The sequence below is a fragment of the Sinocyclocheilus rhinocerous genome, unplaced genomic scaffold (assembly GCF_001515625.1).
Source record: "Sinocyclocheilus rhinocerous isolate Xijiao unplaced genomic scaffold, SAMN03320098_v1.1 scaffold1527, whole genome shotgun sequence".
Classification (NCBI taxonomy): Eukaryota; Metazoa; Chordata; class Actinopteri; order Cypriniformes; family Cyprinidae; genus Sinocyclocheilus; species Sinocyclocheilus rhinocerous.
In genome coordinates, this window is record NW_015646152.1 from 261,702 (window position 1) to 272,343 (window position 10,642).

The 10,642-nt window shown below is 37.7% G+C and overlaps 1 protein-coding gene across 1 annotated transcript in view; it reads left to right on the forward strand.

The window, feature by feature from the left end:
• The first annotated feature begins 2,283 nt into the window (after positions 1 to 2,283).
• LOC107706955 (leucine-rich repeat transmembrane protein FLRT2-like) overlaps positions 2,284 to 10,642 on the forward strand; it is a 37,678-nt gene continuing 29,319 nt past the window's right edge. Inside the window, exon 1 of the mRNA XM_016510806.1 lies at positions 2,284 to 2,304. The gene's annotated coding sequence lies outside the window, so the exon portion shown is untranslated. The remainder of the gene's footprint in view (positions 2,305 to 10,642) is intronic.

Here is a 10,642-nt window from a genome sequence, read left to right on the forward strand (position 1 = left end):
CGCGTCATGCTTGTCATGTGACACAACGCAGCCACAATAGATCTGTATGACACATGGATTGCTTTTATTTAGTTTTTCCTGTTTTATTCAAAATATTCACAAACATGCTCACTATATTATGAAATATCTGATATTCCGGTTCTGAAATATGTGCAAGTAAATCTATTTGGTAGTTTAAACACTTTTATAACGACCGTGTTAGTTGATCTATACTGGGTGATGGGCACCGCCATGTTAGTTCGCGCTGAATCCGAGCTGTGGGATTTACAACACGCAAATTCATCCTCTCCTCCCGAAACATGTTAAAGTAGATCTCCGGTAAACTGGTAGAAGAACAGAGTAAACTTTATAGGGTTACACTTTACTTGAAGGGGTGTGCATAAGACTGACATGACACCTTCATAATCATGACATGACACCTACATAATCATGACATGACACGTCATGAATATGAAGGTTTTTTATGCATATTTATGACAACTGTCATTAAGTGTCATTCGCTCAGTTATGTAATTTTTAATGCAAAGATGACATTGTTTGAGATGTCTTTGTTATGGGCTATGGTTGGGGGTAAGGTAGAGGTAGGGTTAGGTTAGGGTTAGGTCAAATAATGTCATATTTGCATTAAAAATGACATAACTGAGCGAATGACACTTAATGACAGTTGTCATAAACATGATTAAAACCTCCTTCATATTCATGACATGTGTCATGTCATGATTATGAAGGTGTCATGTCAGTCTTATGCACACCCCTTCAAGTAAAGTGTTACCTAAGTTTCTTGGGGGAAATGCAATACATTTGTGAGCAAACCCAAAAGCACTGAAATATAAGTTTTCCCTCCTATTTCCTATCTTCTATATGCATATATGTACAATGCCTCTGAAGGGGACATGGTCATGGAGGATAAAAAAAAAGTTTTTCAGGGAAACACCTTAAAATAGTTTGTGTTCCCTCAACAAACTTTACTTCCAATACTTTTGTATTCTCTTGCAAATTATTGCGCTGCTCCAATAAACTTTCACTCACAAAAGCACTGAATATAGTTTTTGCTCACATCTCATATTATTTAATTCATTAATTCATCTTTTTTTTCCCTCATATTTTAGGCTTTTGAAACATTGCCTTGTACATATAACGATGTTTATTTATTAACAGGTTACAAGAACTTCAATCAAGTTAAAACTGGTTTGGTTGATAATTCAGAAAGAACCTCCGCGTATTTATTTAGTATGCGTGATAAACATGACTTTCTAATAACTCCATTTGCTTCTTGTGTGACGTCACAGAATTCCATCTCCTGCTGGTCAGCCCATAAAAACAAATCAACACAAAGAACTACAATAACATCATCCGTATAGGCTATTCTCTCCACGGTTGTGCGTCAAGCAGATACAGGAAGATCTCTTGATGTGTGAAAAGCTTTTGTTCTCTAAAGAGCAGACTAGGTTATGACCCCGCATGCCATTAGATCATAAAGCATCAGGAACCGAAGCATGTTGTGCTCAGTTAGCAGCTTATTGGATTCCAGCTCGCAAACATAAATCAAATATCACCATAAGGGTTGAAAGGCCTTGGCTACTGTGAGTTATACTTTGCTCATTACTCAGCAACACACAGACGGATATATGCATAACACACACTCACACAAGATATCAGATGATGCTGTTGTTTTATATAAGTCGCACTGTAACAGCATGGTATATGATCTAATCCCAGTCCAGTTTTTGATATACTCCTCAGAGGTCTGACACCCAAGCGAATTGTGGATGGATGTCCATCTGCTGATTCATTCTCCCTGAGCGCTGACATCCTGCAGCATGCCTGACCCCTCACCCTCATAACTCCCGCTTTGTTCTGCGGGACGCGACCCCACGACCTGGTCCTTCTCCTCGAGTCTCGTCTCTCAGGCTCACAGAATCTGCCTGCCCTCCGAATTCCTGTACGAGGCTGAAACATGAGCCTGACCCAGTGAGCTCATCGACAGGCGTGGACTTACAAAATAACTGCGAAAAAGAAAAGCGAGAGTGCGAGAGATGGAATGAAGAAACAAAAGACAGGTTAGACAGCGCTAGCATTGGCTCCTGAGGGGTTAAGTTACATGCAGCCAAAACATAAGGAAACAAAGGTGCGCTTATGAGCCTCATTCTCAGGACCGACGCCACATGTCTCAGCAGGAGCTTCTTCTTTTGAGTTCAGGAGTTTCGTTCTCCCCTGCTGGAGACGGTATCGAAAACATACGTAATTCCAGAAGGCTCCCGTTGCCCTTCTGACCTGTTGCGACCAAGGGACTCCAGTGTAAAAGTAAGTGCCTTTCGTTTAAAGAATATCTGAGTGTGGATTGAAAAGGAAACCGAGTTTTGGTGGTTTATCTGATGCATTTTCGTAACGGTATTATCAAAACTAAGTGTGGCAATTAAAAAATATGCCATGCGAATGAAAAGTCAGCATGGAAACGGTTATGACAGAACTGTGTACTTCTGAGCGATCTGGCGCTGAGAGTGTGGACAGGCTTTTTAAACTTGAATTCACTGCGGTATAATTGGATATACTTTTATAAATTATTTAGCCATCTTCGTGTATTTTTTTTTTCCAGAACATTGACTGTTGTATGCTGTATCACTTTCTATCAGTTAACACTAGTTTGCACATAACATAACTGTGTGTGATGTGTGAACCTGCTCAAGTAGCCTATTTATGTGTTGTGTGTGCAATAATGTGTGATACAATAAAAAAAAAAAGCTGATATTAAACATAAATACCAGAAATATTTCAATAATTTTGATTAATGCTCATTTAAATGCAACAAAAACATAAGTTTTACTTGTAATTACACATTACCGCAGAATTGGAGTAACTTTAAGACACCACACAATTCATCAGCAAAAGCTATGAAGTTATTCAGTGAGGGAAAGTCACAAAAAGTTGACAAAGGATAATGAGTTAAAAACGAACTATGGGCTTGCTATTCTCTCTATTGCTGCAGAGTTCATATGATGAGTCATATGTTATTTCAAACTACGACAAAAATAGAATTGTTAGAAACAAGTTTTAATGTTTGATATGATAATCTAGACTGCAGGGATCATCGCTCGAACATTACATTCTTACATCATGACTGTGTTCCTACCAACTCAACTGGTAGATTGTACCTTGAATGCAAGTCTGCCGAAAGGCATAAATGCAAATGTGTTAGTTGCACCCGTTATTCACTAAGATCCCTCACTCTTTGAACATGTATTATATTTTGGGCACTTTGGTTATGCTTTCAGCATAATAATAAGAGTGAGCTCCTGTAAATCCATATCACAGTTTTCTGCAGAGTTTGACCCTCTTTTTATCTTGCTTTTTACCAGGCATGTATTTTGACCTCAATACATATATAAATAACTTCAGAATTTTTTTTTGTTTTTTTGGTAATGTTGGACTATTAATTCACTTTTTAGTGAATTAATATTGTGGTCTCAAAAAATATTTGGACACCATTAGGTACTTAAACCACACTTAAAAGCATATGAAAATCTAGTTACCAATGTCATCTGCACTAAAATGATTCTCCAGTTTCTCTCAGAACTAACTTCACTTTTCACTACATACCAGTCAACACTTGTTTTCACATATAGAATAAGCATGTGTGATGTGTGAACCTATGTGATGTGTGAACCCAAAATAGCTAAAATTATGCTTTCAGATAATCATAAGAAGAATGTTATTCTGAGATCTTGTTTTAAAACCCACATAATTTATCTTAGAAAAGAAACACTTCATATATTTTTAAATTACATTTTTTTATTTTTTATTATGAAAAATCAGTAGTCAAACATAAATGAACAATAGTTGTGTTTGACTACTAAACTCTTAAAAATAAAGGTGCTTAAAAGGTTCTTCACAGCGATGCCATAGAAGAACCATTTTTGGCTCCACAAAGAACCATTCAGTCAAAGGTTATTTAAAGAACCATCTCTTTCTTACCATTTTATAATCTCAGGAACCTTCTTTTGCCACAAAGAACCTTTTGTGAAGCAGAAAGGTTCTTCAGATGTTAAAGGTTCTTTATGGAACCATTTAGACAAAAAGGTTTTTCTATGACATCGTGAAGCACCTTTATTTTTAAGAGTGCAATTCAAGTTTTCAGAATTGAAAATTCACAATAATAATAATAATAATAATAATATTTTTTTGGATACTGTTGGGCACTTAAACCCCACTTATAAACATATAACCATCTTTAGAAACACAATGTCAAACCAGTGTCATCTGCACACAAATGATGCCTGAATTTCTGTCAGAACTGCCTTCAATTTTCCAGCCATTTTCTAGCAACTTTTAATCAACTGGTGTTGCATTTCTCCTCAAGTTCACACAAGTACACTGTACCACAGGTGACGCTCATCACATTAACTACATGTTAGAGTGTTTTACAGCCTGAAACTGCCACAGTACATAATCTTTATATCTTTTTCAAATCCTTTTAGCTGCAGCTTCAGCGTCCAAATGCATTTTTGAGCCAATCTACATTTACACTCTACATTATTTATTTAATTCTGACATATTTAAAACTTTAAAACATTAAAATGCTCTTTTACTCTTTATAAATGCTATGATACAATTTAAACAGGTCAGCTTCAGCACTACAGCATTTTATGTGACATTTCAGCAGTTGTTCAGGAGTACAGTAACGGCAGCCTATGTGCGGTCAGATCATTGCCGGGAGTGAAGAACACAGTTCATGATTCAGATGTTTTGTGAAGCAGGACGGGGCCCAAAGGCACACCACATATGCAAGAGTGCAGAGGGTGATGTCTGGTTGCAAAATGCCAGCGCTTGACTGTACTAAAATCAAACCAGAAATAGTCTTTTACTTCTTTATACTCCCCCCTTCAAATACACACTTAAGATCTCAAGATGACCGTGATCCCCTCACAAGAAAGAAAAACAAACACGGCGGAGTGAGGGCTAATGTAATTAAGTTAAAGCGTGGGGTAGGGCATTCATTTAATTAAGTCAGCTATGCTTGTTCCTCAACCACCATCAATCATTACAACTGACAGGTCATGTGGCACTTGGTTTGTTATTCCTCTTAATGCTGAACTATCATGAAAATGAGCTGTGTTTTACAATGCAGAGCCTTTTGGCTACATTATGTAGCAGAGAATAGGCACGGCTGTGTTTTTTTCCTCCTTTTTGAAGAGAAGCGAGATTGTGATAAATATGAGAGGACAATTTGCATAATCCAAATGATTTACTTTAACACCACAGGCGAGATATAAATATAAACTGCTATTAGTTTCAGTTAAACTGTAGAGAATGTGTCTTACCTTGTTACTCCAATCAAAATCAAAAAGGAGCATTTTGTAAGTGACAGAATGGATATATCATACTCCTAAACTAATATATAGCATAGAATAAATAAATAAATAAATACAAATTTTATTACATAATTCACTGAATATATCAATATTTGAACTGGCTGTTAAATCCTGTTGCATAATTTGTGTACAGGTCAAAGGGAATAATCATTGTTATTTGTTATGTTATGTTACTTTTTCCTATCAATTAATTTCACCGAATTGTGTTAAAATGTCAGCCCTAAAAACAATAATAATAAAAAAAAGTGCAAAATGCAAAACATTATTATATGATCATTTTCATTGCTATTATTTTTATTATTTCTTCACGTCAAAGCACTACAGAACTCCTAAGTCCCATTGCTTCCTTTAGATCACTACTGTGCTTTTCTGATGATTTCAAACCAAAGTCTGTATGGTGAGTCTCTTCACAGTAGCATATCCATATGAATAACATTGAATAACACAGAGTGAATAAATATATGCTGGCATGGTGAAAGTCAGCAAGAGAGCTGAGAACGAGAGAAAATAAATGGAACTTCAGTTTCAGACCATCTCAATATAATATGGCAGGGTTTTTTTTTTTTGCTGTCAGTGGCAATTCCTTGGGATTCAGCCTAAAGAACTGGTGAGGAATAAGAGGTGATTTTTATTTATTTTTTTAGAGATCTAGACAGGTAATCGGTTTCGTAGTAGTCAGCGGGCATCAAGGAACATGTTCTATAGCTGGATCAGGTAAAAGACAGGATCATTCTGGCCAACAACACAAATTGCCTTCAGTTTCAACCCTATGCACAGTTTTAGCCTTGAACGATAACTCTTTTCTTTCCCTTATTTATTTATATCTCCTTTATTGCATTCTTTATATCACTTTTCCGGCCGTTCTCTCTTTAGAAACAACTCCAAGGAGCCACTATGTATAAAACAATGTCTGTTAGATCTGATGTGTATATTATGACGTCCTGAATAAGTTCCAACTGAAGTTCCACATCTGCGACCCTCACCTGTGCACTCTGGGTTTCATTTTAACAGGCCAAATTACAATACCACACTCAGTTGATGACCTGGAGGTGTTAAGGTCCATGGGCAAGCTGTTCCCTTCACCCCTCTATGCCCTATGGAACACTGGGGTAGAGAGAACTGGCAAACTGCCTCGAATGGAAGGTGGGGATTTGGGCCAATGCTGTTCTTGGCAGCCTCTGCTCATGCTGACCAGCGGGAGTGCTGGTGAAAGCAGACCAAATTTTTCCCAGACAAAATCCACTGCCTTTATGGGTCCGCAGATTCTGAGGAACCTCCAGGACGAGGTTCAGGATGAAGATGGGACACCCATCCCACCTCATACTTACTGGGCTCATTTCTTTTCTTTCACTCTCTAATTAGGCACTTCTTTTGTTACTTTTTTGCAGTCCTTTCTTCCTCAGTGTTTTCCCCTTTCAACAACTGCTTCACAGCAGGTTCTGAGGTGTAACAACACACCACACGTTTCTCCTGGAAAAGAGTAGGCAGCTGTCTGAATAACAACCTCATCAAAGGATACGCAATGTCAAAGAAGGGCTATTCGTATATTTTTGTTGTTAGTCAAATCCAAGAGAAATAAGCAAAGACAAGAGAAGAGCTAGCATATTGAGGGAATATTGTTTTGATCAAGGCTGAGGGAAAAGACAACCGTGTACCCAAGATGTTGTTCTCGCATGGGCATATGGAGGATATTAAGGATTTTTTTACACTGAAACCCTTGTGAAACACGAGTCAAGAAGACAGCAGCTTAAGGCCAGGGTCTGTCTGTCCCACACATTTTTTCTGATAGACTTTATTTGTCCATCACCTAATAAAACACATGCGCACACGACCACATGTTGGCCAGAATTGGCTTCTACGCATCTCACTGACTAGGTTTGGAGGTACGGTTTATGACTGACAGAACCAAAACCCACTCATATGGTGCTGGTGGAGATGTAGGAGAAGAAAACCACATTGAGATTGGATTACCCTCCGGACTGCTGCGTCCACGTTGTGTGCTCCTGGTCTTAGGTTGAAGTTGTATTAGATTTAGTCTAGGTTCCCACTTGTGGTGCAGACGGACCTTTTTTCTGGCTTTATCCAGTTATGTCTGGGTTCAGCTCAGCATGACAAGGTTGTGGAGCTTTAATGCACATCACTGATGCCACCTGCAGTTTGAACAGAACCAAGTGACTGGCCCGCTGTCAGAACCTACTCTATGGCACTGGGACACTAATCGAAAACAAAGTCGGGTTTAAGCTCAGGCAGTTAACACAGCTTTGCAGAAACATTCACACTGTGCTGACAGTCAAAAGTGCTGGTCTGATCCTGTTCTGTTGTTGTTAGACTCACATGTGTCAGTAAAGGGAACCTCTAATGGTAAATTGCCTTAGTCAGTGGTCTTCAAACCTGTCAGGCTAAGCATGACAGCTGATCAAATCAGAACAAGTACCACAACAAGGTTTTTTTTTTTTTTCAGCATTTAACAAATTGACATCTCTGAGTGCAAGGACAATCTGAGAATTGTAATAATATCCACATAGCTGCAAGCATGATCATGGTAGATCAGAACAGCATCTACACTGTAAAGAAAAATCTAATTTGTCAGTAAAACATAGATCATTGAAGTATGTAAAGTAATATACAATTTCACATTTTCTCCTTAAAAAAAAATTACAATGTAGCACATGTATAATTACAGTGCAATTGCATGTGTACATTTTAAAAACACGAGTAAAACAATCTACATATATTTTGGAATTTAGGTCAGTGTATTGTTACTTAAACAGTTTAGAACTGCATGTTTAAAAAAAAAAAACGACAACAAAAAAACAACTTCAGTCTTTCTACTTCAGAAATTGCATGTTCAATTCAATGTGCTTTCTTTTTTAAGTACTCATGAAATTGTAATGTAATATCCCAAACGTACCGCAAAAGTAATATTTACATGTAATCAAATTAATATATGTATAATTACAGTGTTATTACATGTTTCTTACACTTTAAAAAATAAAAACTGAATATATTTTGGAATTTAGGTCAGTGTATGCTATTTTAAATAGTCTAGAAGTGCTTTCAATCCCTCACATTATCAATATAGTACTAAAAAGCAGGCCACTTTTTTGCCATCAGAAAATCAATGTCATTCACAGATGCATTTATTTATTTTTTTATTTTTTTAGGATTCTAAAGTTCCAGAATCATGTCGTGTACCACCTGCAGGTTGGATTGCTCCACAGTTTGAGACCTTTGGGCTATGTTATTAAGCATATTTGTTTGTTTATGTGCCAAGATCCTTCATGGTGTGGTCTCTCTTTTTATCCTTGGTTTGTTTGTTTGAGAGCGAGGCCTGCTGGGAAGAAGCGTTGTGGCAGCATTTGTTCAGCTGTGCCGTGGTAGGATCGTATAGCTTTGGCTGTGATCCTCTTCGTGATGGCAGGAGCCCCTTTCTGGGTGCGGGCTTCAATTTCAGACCCTCAGCACATTGCCTTGCAATTGTTTCCTATTGCAATCTATTGTGGGAAAATGAAAGATTCCACGAGCAGAGAGTCGGTTTTTATTGGCCCCGCACAATGTCGGTCGTTTTCAGTCAGCGTGGCAACAGTTCGATCTCGTATTCAGTGTCACACTCAATCCTAAAAAGCTGTTACCAATTGTTTTTTTCTCTCTATTTTTTTACCCAAACATATCAAGATGACAATGGCATAGAGCCAGTCCATTGTCTCTCGGGTGTATAGACTTACTGACACCATACTACAACAACCAGCTTCAAAGAGCAGCACTGTTGCAGGTGACCTAGGATGACATTGTTCTGTCAAACAGATTGTCCTGCATGTGGAAATGCTTGGATAAGAGAGTTTCGTAAATGTGTTCCTGCAGGGCTTGCATGTGTCCTTTTTAAGCAAAATCTGATTTAAATGCATTTTAAATCATAAGTGTGTTTAACTGCTCAAAACAAAGTATTTTTAAAAGAAATGTCCAAAAATTGACATCTTGACTCCAAACATCATTGCACTGACATGTATTCAAACAACCTTGAGATGCTTTTTGTTTTTGATATTGGAAAATCAGCTGTTTTGCTACAAGCAAAAGTTACAGATCTAATCTGTCTCTCTCTCTCTCTCTCTCTCTCTCTCTCTCTCTCTCTCTCATTCCCCCTGTAAGCGGTGGACTTCAATTAATGTGATTGGCTAGAAAAGCCAGGGTCACAGTGACATGATGGATTCTGACTGTTTTTGCTCCAGACCTCTAGACCAACTGCCGATAACACACAAATTATGACTGTGAGGGTCATTCTCCTTTCGCGCACACAAAATGCTAACTCAGAAAACTAAAGGCAAGCACGCTGCCAGACACAATCCAAAATCACTGCTTTCATGAACAAGTTCTTTAAAATAGTAATAAAAGCAGAGGTTTTACTTTTGAGCTTCCCTAACTACTGTGAGAGTGAAAAGTACTCAGAAACACTCTCTCTGATGCTTTTATATTCCATATGCTATGATGTCAAAAAGCCTTCGATGTTGTTCAAACTTCAGAGAGAAAATTGGCTAGCAGAAACAGAAAAAGACAAACTTGCAAAGCTCCCAGCCTACGCAAGTCTATAAACAAACTGAATGATCTGCCATGTGTAGATTTGACATAGATCAATACAACTGGACATGTGTGCTTAAAAGTCCACTACAAGCACTGGCATTCCAGATCTTCTCAAACACAAGATGTGAATCTATGTTTCTGCTCATCAAGTGTCTGTGTGGAAATTATTTCTAGTAACATAGCAACCACGGCAGACAAAGACCTGCAAATTAAGCCAGAAATTTGCATTTTGGACTCAGAAAAGCAAGGTGCTTGACATTTTCCTTTAAATGAAGCAAACATTGCCACAGTGCACATTCTGTATACTTATACATCCATATACATTCTGTATTTATTATTATCCAACGTGATCTCATGATAATTCGTATGTATTTTACGTAAAATGTGGTTCTATAAAGCGTACATTTACCTACGTTTTTACAGGCACTAAAACGTACAATACTGACGTATTTTCAGCCTCTAAACATACAAATACTTACGTATTTTCAGCATTTAAACGTACAAAACTGACGTATTGACGACACCTAAAAATGAATCCTTATGAATATTGAAATCACGGCATTAATTTTATTATGCGCTCTTTACAAATTCAAATGTTGCCGCTTCTAACGACAGGTTTTACGGCAGAATAATCAAACGCTCATTGACTCTCGCCTGCATTCGTCACAGATTGCGACATGCCGTGTTTCTGTGTTTGA